The sequence below is a fragment of the Gymnogyps californianus genome, chromosome 3 (assembly GCF_018139145.2).
Source record: "Gymnogyps californianus isolate 813 chromosome 3, ASM1813914v2, whole genome shotgun sequence".
Classification (NCBI taxonomy): domain Eukaryota; kingdom Metazoa; phylum Chordata; class Aves; order Accipitriformes; family Cathartidae; genus Gymnogyps; species Gymnogyps californianus.
This window is the reverse complement of record NC_059473.1, coordinates 91,546,831-91,565,907: the sequence shown is the minus strand read 5'-3', so window position 1 is coordinate 91,565,907 and position 19,077 is coordinate 91,546,831.

Sequence of the window (19,077 nt, the reverse complement as noted above, 5' to 3'; positions counted from 1 at the left end):
ATCACTTATTTTTATCTTCAAAAGTCTTGAAAAAGATGTGATGTTAAAGGTTTGTTTCTTAGCTGAGAGAGGAAAAAAATAAAATAATGGGACTATTATTCCATAGTCAATCTGAGTCTATCTAACCGTTACCTTCCTCTCTGGGTTATGACTTTCAGTTCTACCACCAGTAAATTTCAGAAGGTTTATTGTGGTTACAGTTGGGAACCTCAGCCCTGTTATGGCTGGTTATCTCAGTCTCACAATCCATTTGATACAACCTAATCCATTAGTAGTTATTTTCCTGCTCAGGACCACAGCTATTATTTCCCCTCTGATACATGAACAGACATAAAAATAGACAGCGAAGAAAACTCAGGTGACAGACTCCACATCGTAGAGGTCATAGCCAGAAGTCTATGCAATAAGCAGCATCAACAAAACATAAATTAATCATAACTGACAGTGCAATGCAATCAATCAATCAATAAAAGGTTCAAACACAACAATGACACACTGGGAGTAAAGAAAAACAGTTCAATGTTTCTCTCAGGAGAGAGAAATTAAATGCCCAGCTCTATGAGCAGCAGAGATGATGAAACTTGGTTTCCTGCAGATCTGTATCTCAAGACTGTGCTCTCCTCTGGACTCTCTGACATCTAAGCAACATGACTCCATATCAGCTTCTCCCGTGATGGGGCATGAACCTTCTGCCTCCTCTACCTGACCAACTGTTTGCACAAAGCTTGTAGGGGTTTATTATTTTTCTTATATCTTTATCTTTCTGACAAGCTTGGATGAAATCAGCTCACATGTCCAAAAGTTTGGGGCCAGTGTTGGCAGGACTGTGAACAACAGAAAAACAGCCAGACAGACAAATGCAGCATGTTTTCATAATTCTCATTTGCTCAGAAAAACCAGGCTAAAATAAAAACCTGTCCTTGAAACAAAAGTTGGACACACCTGTTATTCACAGGGTTGGGGGGGGGGGGGGGGGGGGAGGTGGGAAAGAGAGACAAACAATGAAGTGGGACTACACATGAAATTATTAAGAAGGGACTCAAAGAGATAGATAGAGATTTGATAGGGATTAGATACAGATATGGAAAAAGGGAAGAAAATTCTGAGAAGACAAAGGTTGCAGTGGGAGAGGGCAATGGGAAAGGTGAGCTGGCTGATGAGATAAGGAGCTCAGGACCCTGTCGGGCCATCGTTGTCACAGCCTCCGTCACCTCGCCTTTCTTCTGATTTGACTTCAGTGCTACAAAGAGGCTGCAAATCTGTTAACATCCAGAAAACACACCTCACAGATGTCACTATATGGAACCCAATGTGGGTCAGAAAATTGCCCAAGGACAGACCTAAGCTCAAAATCAAGGAGATTTCGGAGGGGTTGTAGGGATTATTTATTTGTTTTTCCTGTTGTTTGCACCTGACATCTTCCAACTCATGCTGCTTTTGATTTATTTGTGGGATGGGGAATGACTTAGAGAAAGGTGAGGGAGGGAAATCATCCGCTTTCCTAAAAATTGCAGAGCAGAAGTAGCGTGCCTGTGGAGGCAGAGAGCAGGAGAGGTGCTTAGCTACCATGTCACGACGTGCCAATGGAGGATACTGAGAGGGGATGGCCAGAAAACAGCAAGGGAACCTCTTGCTCCACACCTGAGAGTTGGAAAAGAGGAAAAGCCCTACATCTAATGGAAAAAAACCATTGCCATGAGAAAACCAGTTCCTTGGAAATGACAGCAGGAGTCTGCTTTCCGACAGCCTGAAAGCAAAACTCTGCCGCATCCACCCCAGAAATGGTCTGAATCACATTTGCTGAGAGCGAAGAAAGGAGTCACAGGCACAATAGGTGCTGCTTATCCCTGAGCTCTTTTGTGACTCATCTGTTGGTACAATTTTTGTCTGAATGATTCTCACAAAACTTTTGAAGCTCACTAAGCAAAAAAAATGAAAAGAGGCAATGGCATTTGCCATTTAAATAACATCTCTCTGTCTTTGAGCTATGCCATGCAAGAAGAGACAGAGCGAGCTGTCTGCTTTCCCTTACCAATAAACTAATATGAGTGAAGAAAGTAACAAACAGTTTTTATGAAAATGCATTCATTTGGGGTAATGGAATTTCTATACAGGATATAAGGGTGTTTGAATGCTACCACTGCTCATGGTGCGGGTAGAAGCGCTGCCTCTCTGGGCTGTGGTGCTCCAGAGTTTCTCTCTGGCTATTGCACTGTGCTCACCTGTGTTTGCTGCACTTGAATCAGAGCAAAGGGGAAGGTTGTGGAGGACTGATGAGTGACTGACTCAAATTTAGCTTGTGTTAGTGTCCAGCTGCTGGCCTGTATGAAATTAATTTATATCTCCATAACATTTCATTATCTCTTTAATAATTAAGCCCAGTCTCGTCTAGTTGGGTGTTTGAATAACATGTAAATCAGAGTACCGCCCTAGTTAGAAATAGGCCAAACTAGTGCCAAATTCTGTGTCACATTAAGTTTTCAGCAGGTTGAATTTCAAGGCACAAATCCAGACTAGTCTCATTGATAATTTGCAGCAGGTGAGTAATTCTCTTCTGCAGTGAGTCCTGGTAAGCCACGTCCAAATGTAGGAGCCCCATTTCCACTTGGACAGAAATATTGAATTCAGCCTCCTCTCCCATGGAGGGAGAGTGTAGGAAAAGGCCCCCGCTTTCACTGTGTGATTGCTGTTGTGACAAATAAGACGTCCATAAATCCTTCCTTCAGCAGCCTGAGCAGACACAGGTGAAGGTATAAAAGGCTAGCCGTGAGTCCAAGCGGATCTCCTGGCTTTGCCCACAGAAAGGAATGAATGTAGAATTTAGATCTGTGTCCTCAATGATAGGTAGGCACCTGCCCTGAACTGGAGTTAGCAGAAGCTACACAGATATTTACCTTTGAGACTCTAATCCCTCACACCGTACAGATGAGATCCTGTAAATGAGATAAAAACACAAACCCTATTTAAAACAAACAAACAAACGAACTCATACCTGTTCCATCCATCTCTAACTAAAATTTACTACCTTGACCTTAAAGTCAAGGCTTTAACAGAGATTTGAAGATTGAATGAAATTAACTTTTCTTCTTGAGATATAATCCAGTAAGAACAGTGTCATTTGGTCCTGTGCAGCATACATGTACTCTGAAAGGGTTTTCTACAGAGCTGAGAAATCAGGCTTAGCAACACAGTGTTTTCCCTCTTAAAATACTTCAAAAGCTTTGCCCTGGACCGAGGCTTGGCGAGCTGCTGCAGGACTTGCACCTCCTCCGTCCTCTGCTTGCCAGGACTGGCAGCACCAACCTCCTCAGGTCACTCCCCCAACTGCAGCCTGCCCCACGTAATCCTGAAAAACATTCCCAGGAAATGCTGAGCAGGGAAATTATATTGCGCAGCCATGTCTCATTTACACACAACAGCTCTCCAGAAAACATGAGGGAACTTCTGGAAGAGCGAACCCTTGTGTGGTTGAGTGTATGGCAAATCTCTCAAGCTTTCATTTCATCCTGCTCCCAGTGCTGTGGGGCTCTGAACTTCATCAGAAAAGATGCTTATTAATGATCCAGCTCTGGGAACTCCAACTGATTTAAAGGAGAAAATGTACCCTTTGAAAAAGATCTGACGGGAATCTTCTCTTTCAAATCTCTCCTCAAGACCTGCTTCTGCTGCAACATCCATCAGCCAAATACCGAACCTTACGTGTTAACAGCAGTCAGGAACAACTCACATTCCTTATTAAATGTGTTTTCTAATGATTTAGAAACACCATGCTGGGCCCACAGATAATTTATATAATCTTGTGATATCATCCTCACCTTCTTTCCTTCCTTACTACCTCCTTCCTCTTTAGACTTATTTGTTACATTTTTTACAAGACCCTGTCCTCCTCTGGTGTTGGGGCAGCACGAGATGCTAGTCAGATGGCACTAATCCTGCAACTGAAGTTCTGCACTGATATCTGTGTGGATGTCTATGTATAAATACGTATATGCATGTATAAATGCTCACAGGCAAGTGTGTATGTATATATGCATATACATACACCCCCACACACCTCCACACATACCCTCTCCGGTCTCAGAAAAATTACCTGGAGTTCCCTACAGTGGAGCTTCCAAACATGAAATGATTCATGCTTTATTTATGTTTAAAAAACTTAAAAATCAAAAGTAAACAAGCCAAAATTCTCTTAAGTAAATTTTTAGTATCTGATGGGAAGAATATTTGTTTTTTAAGGGATATGAATTAGTTCCCTTAAATATATGTAATTACATCACTTGAGAAATTAAATATATTTAGCAGAATCAAATAAGAGACTACTTCTGTCAGAAGAACTGTCTTTAAGGAAAATGTTCGAACACAAAACTTTTAATACTTTTTTCCCTTGGAAGTCATACAAGATAAAACCAAATGTGTCATCATTCTAAGTGAATTTTAAGAGGTACAGAATCACTGCTTGTTTTACTGCCTCTATATACATTGTAGAATTGCTTACAATATGAAAGATGTTTGCCAATAAAGTGGTAGGTAAAGCATGACAAGCTAAGCAGAAAATGCTTTTAGGCTATTAGTGCTAGGGACAGGAGTTCTTTATTGCTATGGATGACAGCCAGCCCTCTTTGAAATCAGTTAGAGCTTTGCCACCATAACTTCATCCAGGCCACTGTGCTGGGACACAGATCGGGTCTCAGTTTGATTACCTGGCTTGATTACTTCAACCAGTAACAATGGCGCATGGAAAAATTAAACATAAGCAATAATGAAATATCAGTTCATTATCACAGTTGGGACAGAAACGTTTCAGTATCCTGCCAAGTTCGCATGACCGGGTATGGATGGATTCTGGCCCCGTTTATACAGGTGGCCCCAATAAAGTCACTGGTGTATCTGAGAGCAGCTTTACTGATTACGCAGCAAGCTCCCAGTTCACTCCCGAGTACAATATGCTGTTCCATGGGCTGCTCCCTACATAGAGTCTATTGCAGTCAAGACTACAAACTTCTCCGTTTGGATGCCCAACTTCACATACTTCTTTAAGAGGCTGTCAATGACTTTTCTCCACTGCTGAGTAACATCGGCTGAGATTCACACTTTGGCCATGTACGGAAAGGACAGAGCAGCACAGCCCCAGTCCCATTAAGACTTCAGGTGGCTGCTTGATAGCCTTCTGGTCCCAGCTCTGAACACAGTACTGCTTTCCCTCCCCACCTGAAAGCTCTTTAAAGCTTTCACATCCAGAATGCTATGTCGGTGGCAGATTAGTTAATAAAAGCAGTGGAGTGGAGCTGAAAAGAGTACAGTCGGAGGGTTACAACAGAGATTTAGAAAGTTCTTTGGAACTGCCTGCTCACAACCCCGCACACGTTAGAGCAGCCTTACTGCCCACCACTTCCAAAGCCACCCTGGCACCCAGGGACTTTGCCCACCTATAGGACTTCCAGCCATATACCAGCAAACCAGGAGGGAGGTAAAAGCTGATGCAGTGGTTTCATACTATATGGAAGTTTCCTCAACAAAGCTGAATTCCCTAATGCCTGGAAAAAAAACCATAAGTGAGTTTCACACTTTCCAGACAGCATGAAGCTGTCTCCTAGAGGAGAGACCTCTGTTCTGTGCTGTCCTTCGGATTCCCAAATAGTGTTTCCCTTATCAGGTAAAAAGGAGCATTCTCAAAACTCACCGTTATCACAGTCCATGTGAGAGCATACCAAAGTCAGAGACAGCCAATTTGTAAAGTTGAGTTACGCTTAACAGAACACTATACTATAAATTAGAATATTATACTAAAACCTTTGCTGCTGGAAAGCCTCCAGACATCTTACTATGTCTCAGAACGGATCTGAAGGTGAGGATTATTCATCACCTTCTGTAAATCAGGCTAACAAATTAGGTGTACACAGTAAAACGGCTTTTTTATTAGAAGCCCTCGATTGTCACGTAGATTGAGCAGCTGCTCGGAGAACAGTAGTAGCTGCTGTGGCTGAGACACTGTCATTCTCAGCTCCCGTTTCAAGCCATTTGTGGTATTCTGGGAAACAGTATCAAAAGTACATGGCAGAAATCATTGCAATATACTCAAAGATAAATAAAAACTGGAACAGCTGTAACAAGTTGATGATTTAAAATATATAAAAGCTATAGAAATCAGCTGTTAGGGAGCTAAAGTCCAGGAAGAAGCTTGCAAAAGCTGCATAGAGAAAGGTCAAAGCTCACCTCTTTCCATCTGCCTTTATTCTAGTTGTCTGCTTGCTTCTTGGACCATGCACTGTGTTTGCAGCCGAATCTCCTGGCTAAGCTGTGGATTTTCTCTAAAGAGTGTCTCAACTCCCTGACTAAAATCTGAGCTGGCACCTTGGACTTCCTGAGCTGTAAGCCACCCAAATGCCTGTTTCCGTCTCTAGTGACACAGAAAAGAGATGCTGTGCAGTCAACTACTTACCACTGTTGCTGAACTGCAGATCAACTCCAAGTTTTCATGCATGTGCTAAATATTTTGCATAATAGAGTTCAAATACTCTGTTACAATATAGTAGAAAAGCTCCTGACCAGAATTTAAACAAGCTTATTAAACCAGACTTGACATGCCTCCAGAACAACATAAACCAAGTGATATTCCAAAATATGTCCTGAAAAATCACTATGACCAACAGAAATTACTTCAAAATTACATTATCTGTGCATTTAGGTTGTAACTCTATTCAGACTGAATTAGGTCCCATTGAATATAACGGCATAGACTCACCACCTTCATCCTTTATTTGCTATCTCCTAGAGTTTGGGGTGGTTTTTTTTTTAATAATCTACAGAAAGGGACAGATGTTAGTGTCCTTGTAACTAGCAGGCTTTCCATATATCCTTATACCCATAATTCAGCATCAGCACAGCTAAAGTATTGCTTTTACGGTCAAAAAAAACCTAATAAACTGCCCCTGTTCTAAGAACAAATTCACCTTAGGGTGTGCCAGCTTCCATCTCTTTACACCATCAGAAGGAGGAAGAATCATCTCCTTCCTGGTCACTCAAAAGGAGAACAAACCCCACAGATTCTCCTTCGCTAGAGGGGAATTTGAGGGGTGTTAGGCATTCATGAGTCATACAAACTCCCACAAAATTCTCTCTCTACTATCTTGCAGTAAAGTCTATGTCCCCAGAGTGTATCTGCCTGCCAAAGGAGTGAGCCATAGGAAAAGGATTTATTTTATCCCCATTTAAATATTCATGTACAATTAAATAAATATGCGCCACACTCTGCTGCAACCAAGTACATGGGAAAAGCAGCGCAGTGCTCCCCGGGCACATATTGCCACAGAGGTGGTGAATGGCAAGCCTGGGCTGGGTTCACCAAAGTCCCTTAAACTGGGTCAGGGATGAACCCGAAGTGTCCTGAGCAAGTCCCTGGGGTTCACCAGTCACCACTCTGGCTATCCTTTGTGTAGTTTATTTCACAAGGTATTCATCTAAGGAAAAAAATTTGTCAACTTGCAAAAAGTGATTAAAGAAATCTAAAGGAAACTAAAGTTTCCATGCGTCTCTCAACTCTTGTAGCCTGCCTAAGAAAAAAGCATGTAATAAATGCCTACCATTTGGTGCAATGCAGTGTATTCCAAGGGCGAGAACTTTTGTTCTTCAGAATTATTTTTATAATGTCATCTCTGCCAGGAATGATTTAAGAGCTTCCAGATAAAGGAATGAATTTCATCAGAGGCAGAGAGATCACCTCAAGCCTCCCTTTAGCTTCTTGATGAATAAAACACCCTCCCCAGCCCTCTCCAGCATCTCGCTGCTACATTCAGAAGTGGGACTTTAAAGCAAAGGGAATTATTTGTGTCTCAGTCTAAAGGACGTCTTTAAAAAACTAAGAGAGTAAACATAAGTGCATTGAGTAGAGATGAGTTTGTCGACTAAGCTTTAGACAGCTTTAAAAGTGAAACTGTCTTAAACCAAGTGTATTCAATCTACTCCTCTGAACAGCTATTACTGCAGAGCACCACCATGCCTGCCGCAAGTGAGAACAAATAGTACCTCACATTTTCAGAAAGTGAATGTTGTCATAGCATTTCAGGTGTCTTGCACATAGCAATTGCTACTTGCCATTGCCAATGGCTAATTGCCATTCCTACTTTCATGTAGGAATCCTCTTTCTAAAACTAACTTATACTTCTTCCAATGCTAGATACAGTAGAGTATTATCTAAAAACTTAAATAAAGCCAGGTCCAAAGGGATTTCAATACAAATTTCCCTCTCTGGATAGGGGAGATTCCTGCTGAGTCTCACCCACCAGGCACTTCCTTCTCCAGTATCTATCAGTTCTTCTTAGTAAATGCAAATAAATAGGCAAAGGAGAACTGGAGCTGGGAAATCGTTTGCAATTCACTCCTTCAGCCAACAGAAGCAGCTGCTAAAAGAGTATGCGAATGGGATCTTCCCTCGTTGTAATCCTTCTGCATAGCTCCAGTAAGGAAAAGGAATCCTAAATATTGCACACTCCCAGCCATCAGTCACCCAAAAAAGCACTATGCCAGGTGGCCAGGGGCTGGGCTTGCAGAAGTCCCTTGAACAGGAGCAAGGATGAACCTGAAGTGTCCTACACAAGTTCCTGGAGTTCATCAGGCACCACTCTAGCTATTCTTCATGTAGCTTATTTTGAATATTGAGGTATTCTTTTCTATTCTACCAGGATCTTTTCACTCGGAGATGCTTGATCTGGAAGGATATTTTGTACAAGTCTCCATAATCTCCATAGTCTCCATAGTCACCCTCCTTCTTATATACAGACAGCAGAGAAGCACCATTGTTGGGTTAAGCTCTGATAAAGAAGTCCTCAGCTCACAGAGCACTTACATTTCCTAATAGCTTATGTTAAAGAAAGAGGAACTCAGACTGGCACATGTTCAGAGAATACTGGTTAGAGGAGTGGAGAAATGGAGATTCATCATATAAGGGGACACTATTACAAAATGACTTATTCAGCTCAAAAAAAGCAAAGACACCACATCCTGAAACAGGGCACGATTGTGCTACAACTACTTCAGGGAGAAAACGCAAGAGAAGAACTTTCCGAGCTCACAGACAGTGTTGGCATATGATGAAAATGGTTAATAAGGAATGAGATTTCCAGCCATTTGGAGACCGAAGTTCTGGAACAGATTTCCAGAAAAAAATACTAGGAACAAAACAAAAACCCTCAGTTTCCAAGGTAGTGTTGGATGTGTTTGCAAAAGGGGATTATTTGGCATGGTTTCTCACAAGGAAATCTACCTCAGTACTGTACCCGCTGTTCCTAAACTAGCAATAACCTACAAACATTTCTAGGGAATCAGAGCACCCAAAGGCTCTTCAAGCAAACTGTTGGTCACGTCAGCCTCCTATGAGGTACAATAAAGCATTATATGCAAACAGTACAACATACTTAGGAAAAAACATATCTGAAATATTTAAGCATGAAGACAAAATGAGAGCTTTAAATGTTCATTTAGGGCAAAGAGCTATCTACAGTGCATAACATATTGAAGGGCAAGGAATGCAACTAGTGCTCACTGCTGTATTTCAGGAGTTCATGATCATTTCTTCTTAGTGTGTAATTTACACATTAAGACTGGAAATGCCATTTGTTTGTCCATTGTATTATCACTCTTTGATAAGCATGTGTCATGAATGCATACAAATAAGGAGCTTCCACCCTTCTGCTAGGAAACACAGCCAGAAGTTATTTACAAAGGAGTCATATTCAGTCTGTTTCATACCATAATGAATCACCTGCCTCATTAGTGGACGCCTTTCCTTCCTCCATGCCAAGCAGGCAGAGAAAGATCCTGACAACAGAGCTTGTACTGCTTACTGCATGCTGGGTAGTAACACAAGACTTCTTGCTACGAGACCACCATACAGATGTGCTGGAATTGTGCCCATGTGCCTTCTCAAGGCACCACCTTGTACTTATGTTCCTTACAAAGAACAGAAGTTAAAAGCCAGCTTTTAAGAAAATCAAGGTTTGGGAGGCAAAAAGAAAGTCCAAGACAGTGACAGAAGCAGAAGCACTGGTGAAGCCTGAAAGCAGGGCTGGCTGACAGTTCAACAGAGCCATAACCTCCCGCTAGCAGAAGATCTGAGTCCCGGCAGCCACCTGAGTCCTCTGGCACAGGCCAGCCTTTGGTCACTCAGTCAACAGTGAAGAACAGGGTTAACTCCATGTAATCAACAGAATGGATGTGAGCATAAATATTTTAAGACACTTTGGTCAGACTAAAGGTCCATTTGTTCCTGTAGCTGGTCTCTGGCAGTGGCTATCAGCAGATGCTACCACCAGGAAACGTGGCACACAGAAAGCCCTGTTGACCACAGCTGATCGTCCCAGCAAGCAGGTGTTTGAGGCTGCTCTGTGCCAGAGTTTGTTCTTGATGGCCTTTCTTCTCCAAATCCATCCAATTCACTCAACACATTTCTACTTTTACATCTGACACATCATACGGCAATGAGTTCCTGAGCTGTATTACAGGCTGTGTGGAAAAGTACTTCCTCTTCCTTGTTTTAAGCCAGGTGTCTAATAGCACCATTACACTGCCCATAGTGCACAAGCTGTGAGAGACAGGGAATGATCATGCCCAACTGAACTGCACCACATACATCTCAGTAGTCTCTTTCCCAGGCTAAAAGCCATAACTCATTTAATCTCTCCATGTGCAGAAGCCATTTCAGATTTCTGGTTAACCTTATTGTCCTTCTCTGTATCTTTTCTAGCTCTACTATATCTTTTTGAGACTAAAGGATCAGAAATGAGCTCCCTATTCAACACCCTGTATATGTAACAATGACAAAGTGATATTTTATCCTCCATTCCTTTTCTTACAACTTCTAACATTCTGTTTGTCTTTCAATTATCACTGATCATTATAATGATTTTTTTCAGAAAATTATGTATAATAACTTCAAATTGTTATAGCTAATAGGAAAATTATAATTTTGTACGTATATTTGGGATTGGTTTTCCCGGGTGCATTACTTAAAGTACATGGGCCCCAGACTTCATCTGCCATTTTTATTTTACAGTCAATTAACATCAAGAAATCCTTCTAACGCTCTTTGCAGTTGGTCTGAGTTTTGGCTATTCTGAAATATTTTGTCTGATCAAGCAGCAGTTGTCACCACATCACTCACCCCCTTTCTCAGATCATTTATGAATACACTAAACAGCACAGAGTCTGGGACTGTGGACACTCCTCTCTATTGTGAAATAGAGATCATTTACTCCTACCCTGTGGCTTCTTTCATTTAACCAATTATTAATCTGTGACATCTTAATCTCATCCAGAGCCTTTGGTAAAAAGCATTGTTGAAAGTTTTTTGGAAATTTGTTATTAACTGCATCACCCTTACTCACATATTCTTCAAAGAACTAGAATAGATTTGTGAGGAATGACTTCAGTCTACGAAATCTGCTTTGACTCTTCTCCCTTATGTTGTATTTCACCTCTCTACTCTTTTCTGTCATTTGTTACAGCTTCTACTGATTTGCCCAGCACAAAAGTCAGAGGTACTGTTCTGTGGTTCCTTGAATTCTCTCTGCAGCCCTTTGACAAAAACTGGTGTTACATTTGCCACTTCCCAACCATCCAAAAGAAAAAAAAAAAAACATTTTAAACAATAGGTTGGAAGCTACAATTAATTGTTCAGCAAATTCAGCCCTGAGTTCAACGGGTACATAGTGGGTTCATGCTGTCTGATGTCATCGGTTTGATTCTTCTCTTTCCACTGACTTTTCTAAACCCTCTTCTGGTGTCATTTCATATTGAGAGAGTTCCTCAGACTCGCCTCCTATAAAGGCAGGTTTTATGGTAGGACATCTTCCCCAATGAATGTCAGTGAAAAGAATTAATTTTAAGCTTAGTTCCCTACTTTCACTGGGCTCCCTGTAATTCCCTTCTGCTGAGTTTGAGGTGTCAGTATCTTCATTTAAAATCAGCTACTCTAGTTCATACCTCCTCATTTTTAGACTTCTATTACTGGTAGAAAAGTACTCATATTCATATGAGTTTTTCCAGTACATATGAACATGATCAAACTGCCTATTTCTGTGTCTCATGCTTAAACAGATTTTAATTTTTTTAATAATGAGCAGTGAAAACAGGGACCTTATTTGCCCATACACGATCAGTTACATAGCCTCATGTTTTATAGCATCCTATACCTAAGTGTAGGAAATAGTCCATCCCAGAAGATCTAACAACCTCAATGATGAAAGATAACAGCACAAAGAATAAATTCAAGACAGCTAGCACTTTTACTCTTCTGTAAATTAGTTGTTCCCCCTCCAAAATAAACTGTATTTAAATTAGAAGGCTAGACTATATTATTTAGGCACAGTCTTAAATGTGGAAGGAAGATTTATGTTTCTGCTCTGGGTTTATCATAGGTCTCTGAAGACACAGCAAATGTTCAACGTCATATTTATACTGCCACATGCTGTGATTTTTCCTGCCTGAGAGACTCCAGGGAATATGCCCTCTGCTCATCTGCAGTTGTGAAAGTATTTAAGCTGCCATTTGTACAGTGAATCAGTAGAAGGGAAGGAAAGCACTAAATGATCCTTCTAAAACCACACAAAATACCCTGGCTGAAATTAACACCACCATCTCAGTGCTCACTTACAAAAAGGAAACACAGCTTTATCTCTCTCCAATGATGCTTTTTCTTTCACAAGGTATCAACATTGGATATTGCTTTGATGATGAAGCTGACAAATTATTTCTATTCACAATTCAGCATCCCCAAATACTTGTCAGCAGCATTTGCTTCTTGTTACTTCTAAGTAAATATTTTCTAGCAGCATTATGTCTAGACCTATTAACTCTAACGGCAATCTTATCCAGGCCTGTCAAAAAATATGATGGTGAGCTTTTCAGACATATTTATGAGTATCTATTGAGAAACTTCTGGCTCCAAACAGGCCTACATTGATATTTTACTTGATACATTGTTGTATAATACAAAGCATTTTTAATTGGGGTCCCCTTCAAGAAGTCTATGTGGGGTTGTGTTGATTCTGAGCTGCCTGGCTGCTCCTTGCCTCCCCTGCCTCAGACACACAACCACCAAGCTGCTTAACAACCTGGGCCACCACCACCCAGGTATCAACAACTCGAAACTACTGTTCTCATCTCTTACCCTGCACACACTCAAGTATCTGACAATAGCAGTGAAAAACAAAGCGTGTATAGACACACATATATATACACGTATATGTATATCACTCTTACAACCCAACAACTAACATGCTGCTTGCAGGTTTGGCCTGAGCTGAAGCCCTGAAGAAGATTTTCTCAATTATTACAGAGAAAAGCTACTTTGAAAGCAAGCACAGGCTGGTCACCACTAATAACTAGTGTGGCTTGCATGCTTCTCATGCAGCTCACTGGAAAACCACAAAACAGCAGCCCAACGCCAATGTGAATGTCAGCCAGTTTATACAGAAAGAGTGCATGCACTTGGCGCGGGGACACAGATTCAAGTGCTCACTTCGCCTGATGTGGGTCAGAGACTTGCCATAGGCTGTATGCACACTGAGAGGGGACCTCTGCTAACCAGCTGCTGGTATTTGGGAAGGGGAATCTCATTTTCTTTATGAAGACCATTGGCATAACTGCATGACTGAGATAAACCTCCAGGAGAAAGGCCAAAGGTGGGGAGGAGAAGGGCACCCATTCTCAGGATCTCATCCCTCAGCAGCACGGGCAAACAACTGAGCTTGCAAAGTTTTGAGAGGCCATAGAGCTACCACATTGACCAGCACTGGGGAAGCAGCGGTACTGAGATGTCACACCTAAGTAAATGCTCCTGCAGATGCGGGCACCTTTTTGTGACTTACCTCAGTACAAAAGCCCCTAGCTGCCAAAATCTATGATCCTTTCTCACTACTAACCCCAGTGGGACTACTTACACAATTACGACTAATTGCATGAGAAGGGATTGCTTGATGAGGTTCTTTTAGACTTGCATATTTCTGGTCAAATCATCAACTGATGTAAATTAGCACAGCTTCAAAGAAATTAGTTAAGTGATGCTGAAGGTCTGGCTCCTACTATTTGTGTGTTTTAGAGGGAAGGTAATAGAAACAAAGAGATTTTGTATAAGAAAATTGTGTCTCTACTAACATATTAGAATTCTTGTCAGCAGAGTAATAGGTAAAGAAGGCTGGTAAGATATAATTTATTTGGATTTTCATTAAGTTCTGTTTAAGGATATTAAGGAAACTAATTAGTCATGGGTTAAATGTCAAACCTCTGTCCTGGGATTTGAAACTGATTAAAAGATACAAAGGTAGAGAATTGAGGCATGCAAATGGTGAGAATTTAAAAGTAGCTGTAGAGGGGTGGTATTATTTAGTATATTTAAGTTATTAGTAAACAATCAGGAGATGATTTGCTGGAAGTCACAAAAATGTTTTGGATGACACAAAAATGTTGAGGTGCATCAAGTCTGAAGGAGGTTTGAGGAATTAAAAAGGTTGTAAGTACATAAGCAGATAGTTATCATTTCTAAGACAAAGGGACACTGGAACACCCTGCTCTTAGTAAGAGCGAGCACTGTCACCACTTGTCCTGTCCTTAATATACCTGAAGAGTTTGAGCAATTTAAAACAAGCCTCAGCTGAAAAGTGGGAGAAGCCCATCTCCTTTCACAGAAAATATTCATTTGTGTGGTCATTGCTACCGTACAAGTCAACACTGGAATACCTCTCCTATGAGGAAAGGCTGAGAGAGTTGGGGTTGTTCAGCCTGGGGAAGAGAAGGCTCTGGGGAGACCTTATTGCAGCCTTTCAGTACTTAAAGGGGGCCTACAAGAAAGATGGGGACAGACTTTTTAGTAGGGCCTGTAGCGATAGGGCAAGGGGTAATGGTTTTAAACTGAAAGAGGGTAGATTTAGATTGGACGTAAGGAAGAAACTCTTTACGATGAGGGTGGTGAGACACTGGAACAGGCTGGCCAGAGAAGCTGTGGACGCCCCATCCCTGGAAGCATTCAAGGTCAGGTTGGATGGGGCTTTGAGCAACCTGATCTAGTGAAAGATGTCCCTGCCCATGGCAAGGGCATTGGACTAGATGATCTTTAAGGTCCCTTCCAACCCAAACTGTTCCGTGATGCTATGAACACTGTCATCTTGGCTTGGTTTACTTTTTAATACACAACTGCTACCCAGGTATTTATTCTGACAGCTTATGCCTCTGTGGTGGTACCCTGCCAGCAAGCAGCAAAGGGACGAGTTCTCAGGGAAGGATCTGAGCTGGGGAATGAGGAACAGGTCCAGTGACACACTGATTGCAGTGCATGGTGATGCCTCCTCACAAGCTGATTTCCACACAGGGGAAACCCAGGTGCATGGGTCAGAAAGAAGTCATGGTACTCTCTAGCCAGGTCCTCAGACTGAAGATACAGGAGGCCCAAAAGCATGTCCCAAAAGTAAGAGTGCAAGAGGCAGTACTAGACATTTAATGGATAAGCAATTGTGGAAAAAGCTACAGAACTTAAGTTATATGTGAGTTATAAGTACGAAACCTCAAGTTTCTCCCTTATTTATAACTGTGCTGTAGGTGGGGGTCAGGTTGTGCCTGTATGCCCACCCAGTCATGCCCAGCAGTATGCATTTAGTCATTAACTCCCTGCATGGTCCACGAACTCCCCAGCTAGTCATCCACATAGATGAGATACTGAACTGGCTTTAGACAAGGGACTGACTTGAAACTGGGTAACTGACTGAACTCCCACTGCCCTCACAGCTAAGTGTTCAACTGACTGCTGCAGGAACCTGCCAGCTGGGGCTCTTGGACACTTCTAGAAGCAGAACTGCAAGTCCCAGGCAGCTCCTGCTCTGCCTAGTCCAATTTGTGTACTTGAAAGCGTTGCTTAATCTCCTGGATGGGATGACCCTGCGACTACCAGGCAGTTCCTGCTGCAGAGGGGATTGTACTGTCCACATGGTAAGTAAGTAATGAAAACTGCTCCTGCAGATGCAGAAATGGTCACATAGGACAGTCTCCTGTACATTGTTAAGGTAAAAGTGATGGACCATGCATGTGCTGGAGTGGTCACGAAGGACCATGGGCCAGCTGGATTAGAAGAACTGAGCAGAACTGCAATCCGGAGAGTCTCACCCCATACAGCTGAAGGCACTGCTGCAAAGACCTTTGCAGTGGAGACTCCTGTCACCACTGGGCAACAACCAACTCCTGTTTGAGAGACATCATTCTCCATGACAGCATTACCCTAATGCAAGATCCCAATAAATCAGGGATTTTTTTAACAAACTCTGTGAGTGTCTGTGCCACACAACAATACTGTTTGTCATGATGACACCTGTTTTGCAGCTATTTATACACCAAATATAACCTTGCTGATTAATTCAGAGGTGACAACTCAACCAAATGGATTGGCCACTGAAAGTTTCACTTTATTATATTTATGCTGGGCTGCACTGTAACAGTATTTTCAACTCTCCTCATTTTGCTTTATCTTTTCCCTTCTTCCAGAAACTGGCATCCCCCTCTCTTACAAGAGACAGAATACTCCAGAAAAAGTTGGTTTAGTTTGGCTCCAAAAACACAAATATAATAAAATTGACTGCCACATCCCAAATACATCATTAGAGCTAATGCAAGCCCACCACCAGGACACTCACAACTCTTATCTGAGACTATTGTTAAGTCTTGCCAGTGTTCTCCAGCAGAGAACATTCAGCATTGCTGCCAAGCTCTTCATGCGGCCTGAGCTAGAGAAGAGAAGCAAAGCTATAAGCCAAGTGCTTGTTTCAAATCAGCCCTTGTGTGGGAGCTGCCAGAAGGGGAAATGGGTCACAGCACACGACAGTCCTGAAGTGCAGCGGAGAGAACAACGTTTCTTCTTGCATCCTTCTCAGCACATGAGGACACCTGAGGTTTTTTTCCTTCCTCCCTTCCTTCCTCCCTCCCTCCCTTCCTCCCTCCTTTTCTTCTTCTACTTCCCTCTGCTATAAAATCTCTGTGGGCTGGACCACAACCATTGTGCATCTGTTCAGAGAAACCCTTTGCAGCTGCAAGTGTTGATCTGGGAGAAGCAGCTGAGTGTAAAGGCAAACAATAGTTCTTTTAGCAAATTTTCTCATTGTTATTTCACACTTCTTCGGGCACAACAGCTTCAGAAGATGAAGGAGTCTTGCATACCAGCATTTATACAAAAAATTTTGTTCCCCACTGACCTTGGGTCTTGTATATCTGTGAGAGACGTACGGTATATAATAACAGCAGTGCTAGGGGAAATTCAATTCAGCCAGTCACAGCTTACACACAGGTAAATGCATTTTATTAACTGTAAGCTTTCATTTTCTCTCGTGGGTTCACAGGAGCCTCATATGACATTTTTCTAAGGAGAAAACGGAACTGAATGATCTTTCAAGAAAAGAATCCCATAAAGCTCACAATTAATTCAACTCTATAATATGCAGAACACAGGCCTGAAAGCCAATTTAAAATCTTCAACATAAGATCAAAAACTACTACAAAAGGATGTAAGTATTTTTAAACAGGAACGTTCTCTTCAGGAGTCAAACTACTTTGCAAGTTGACAACTTTCTATGTTCATACCCAGTAGCTTCCCTTTGAAGCAACTTTTCACATTGAGATCTGATGGAATAACTCAACATTACAAAACAGAAAAGAACTATTAATTATGCTTATTATTTTGAGGGTTACAAAAATACAGTCACAGATGAAGATCTCAAGATGTGCACAGCCTAAAAAAAAGTCTAGTCCCTGCCTTACAGAGATTATAGATGATACATAAGAAAGCAAGTGGACAAAAATACACAGGAAAGCAATGCAATAATAAGGGGGAAAAAATCCATTAATTGGCTTCCTGTTTCATGGGGTCGTATATAAAGAAATAGCAGGTCAACCAAGTATTTGTAAAAGTTCCCTCTTAAACCGAAGTGTGGCTACATTTGGGCAGAGACATTTGAAATAGGATGCATGCGCTGTCAGCACCTGCCAAATGCAGCCTCATCATCTGAGAACAGCACGAGATGGAGAAGGAAGTAAAATTCCAAATTTAATCAACGTTGTCTACAAACCAAAAAGCACTGGTAAGTAAATCAGTCAGATAACTGAACCATATGAGTATAAACATACAGTCAGACAGTAAGGGATATCAGCAGAAGAAAATTCTTGGCATTTTAACATTACTGTGATATTGGACGCAGTAGGTGTATTAACTTAGCTAAACTTAAAATTGCAAACACATAGCAAACCCAAAGCTCAAGTTCTCCTTAAAATCAGACAAGAAGTGGTGTTTAGACTTTTCATTAGGCTGCTACACAGAAGTGAATTTCATACAAAATTTATGTCATATCCATATATCCATTTCTCTTGCATGTTTGTACCCACTGCAGAGCACTTTGTGAATGATAGAGCTTCCCAAGCACATAGGTGCTTCGCAGCTAACTCACAAAATACATTCCTAAGTTTGTGCAAAATGTGTGGTGAAACCATGGTGTTATTTCTTCAGCATTAATTAACAGCTCTCTGGAGCAAAACACACACTTGCGGTTGCTCATGACATCTGTCATACCACTAAGCCCTGGTCTGTGGATAAGTCAAAGGCATGAAGTCATCAAGAGACCTGTAGCAGCTATTTAAACATTAAATAAGAAAATTTTCATACTCATCAGTTAAAAATATAAAGATAAAAGTGTAAAGGAAGAGTTACCTTTTTTGACAGATAAAACAATTTGGAAACAATTGTTGTGAACTTTACTTTTGTCTCTAGCACCTCTTCCTTTAGTTCAGCATTAGACTTGCAAAATTTTTTTTTTTTAAAGGGTGCTGGCGCTTCAGAAAAAAGAAATTATCTGGGGCTATTTCCATGACTCCTGTGGTGGTTGGAACTCACCTTATGGGATTAGCTGCCCAGACATGACATTGGAAATACGGGTCCTGCAAAAGGGAGTACACCTTTATTCAGGTCCAACGGCACAATATATTCGCTGCTTGGAAGGAAGGATTTGTTCAGTGACACTATTGCAGTCTGATTATGTGACACCGCATGGTACCAGG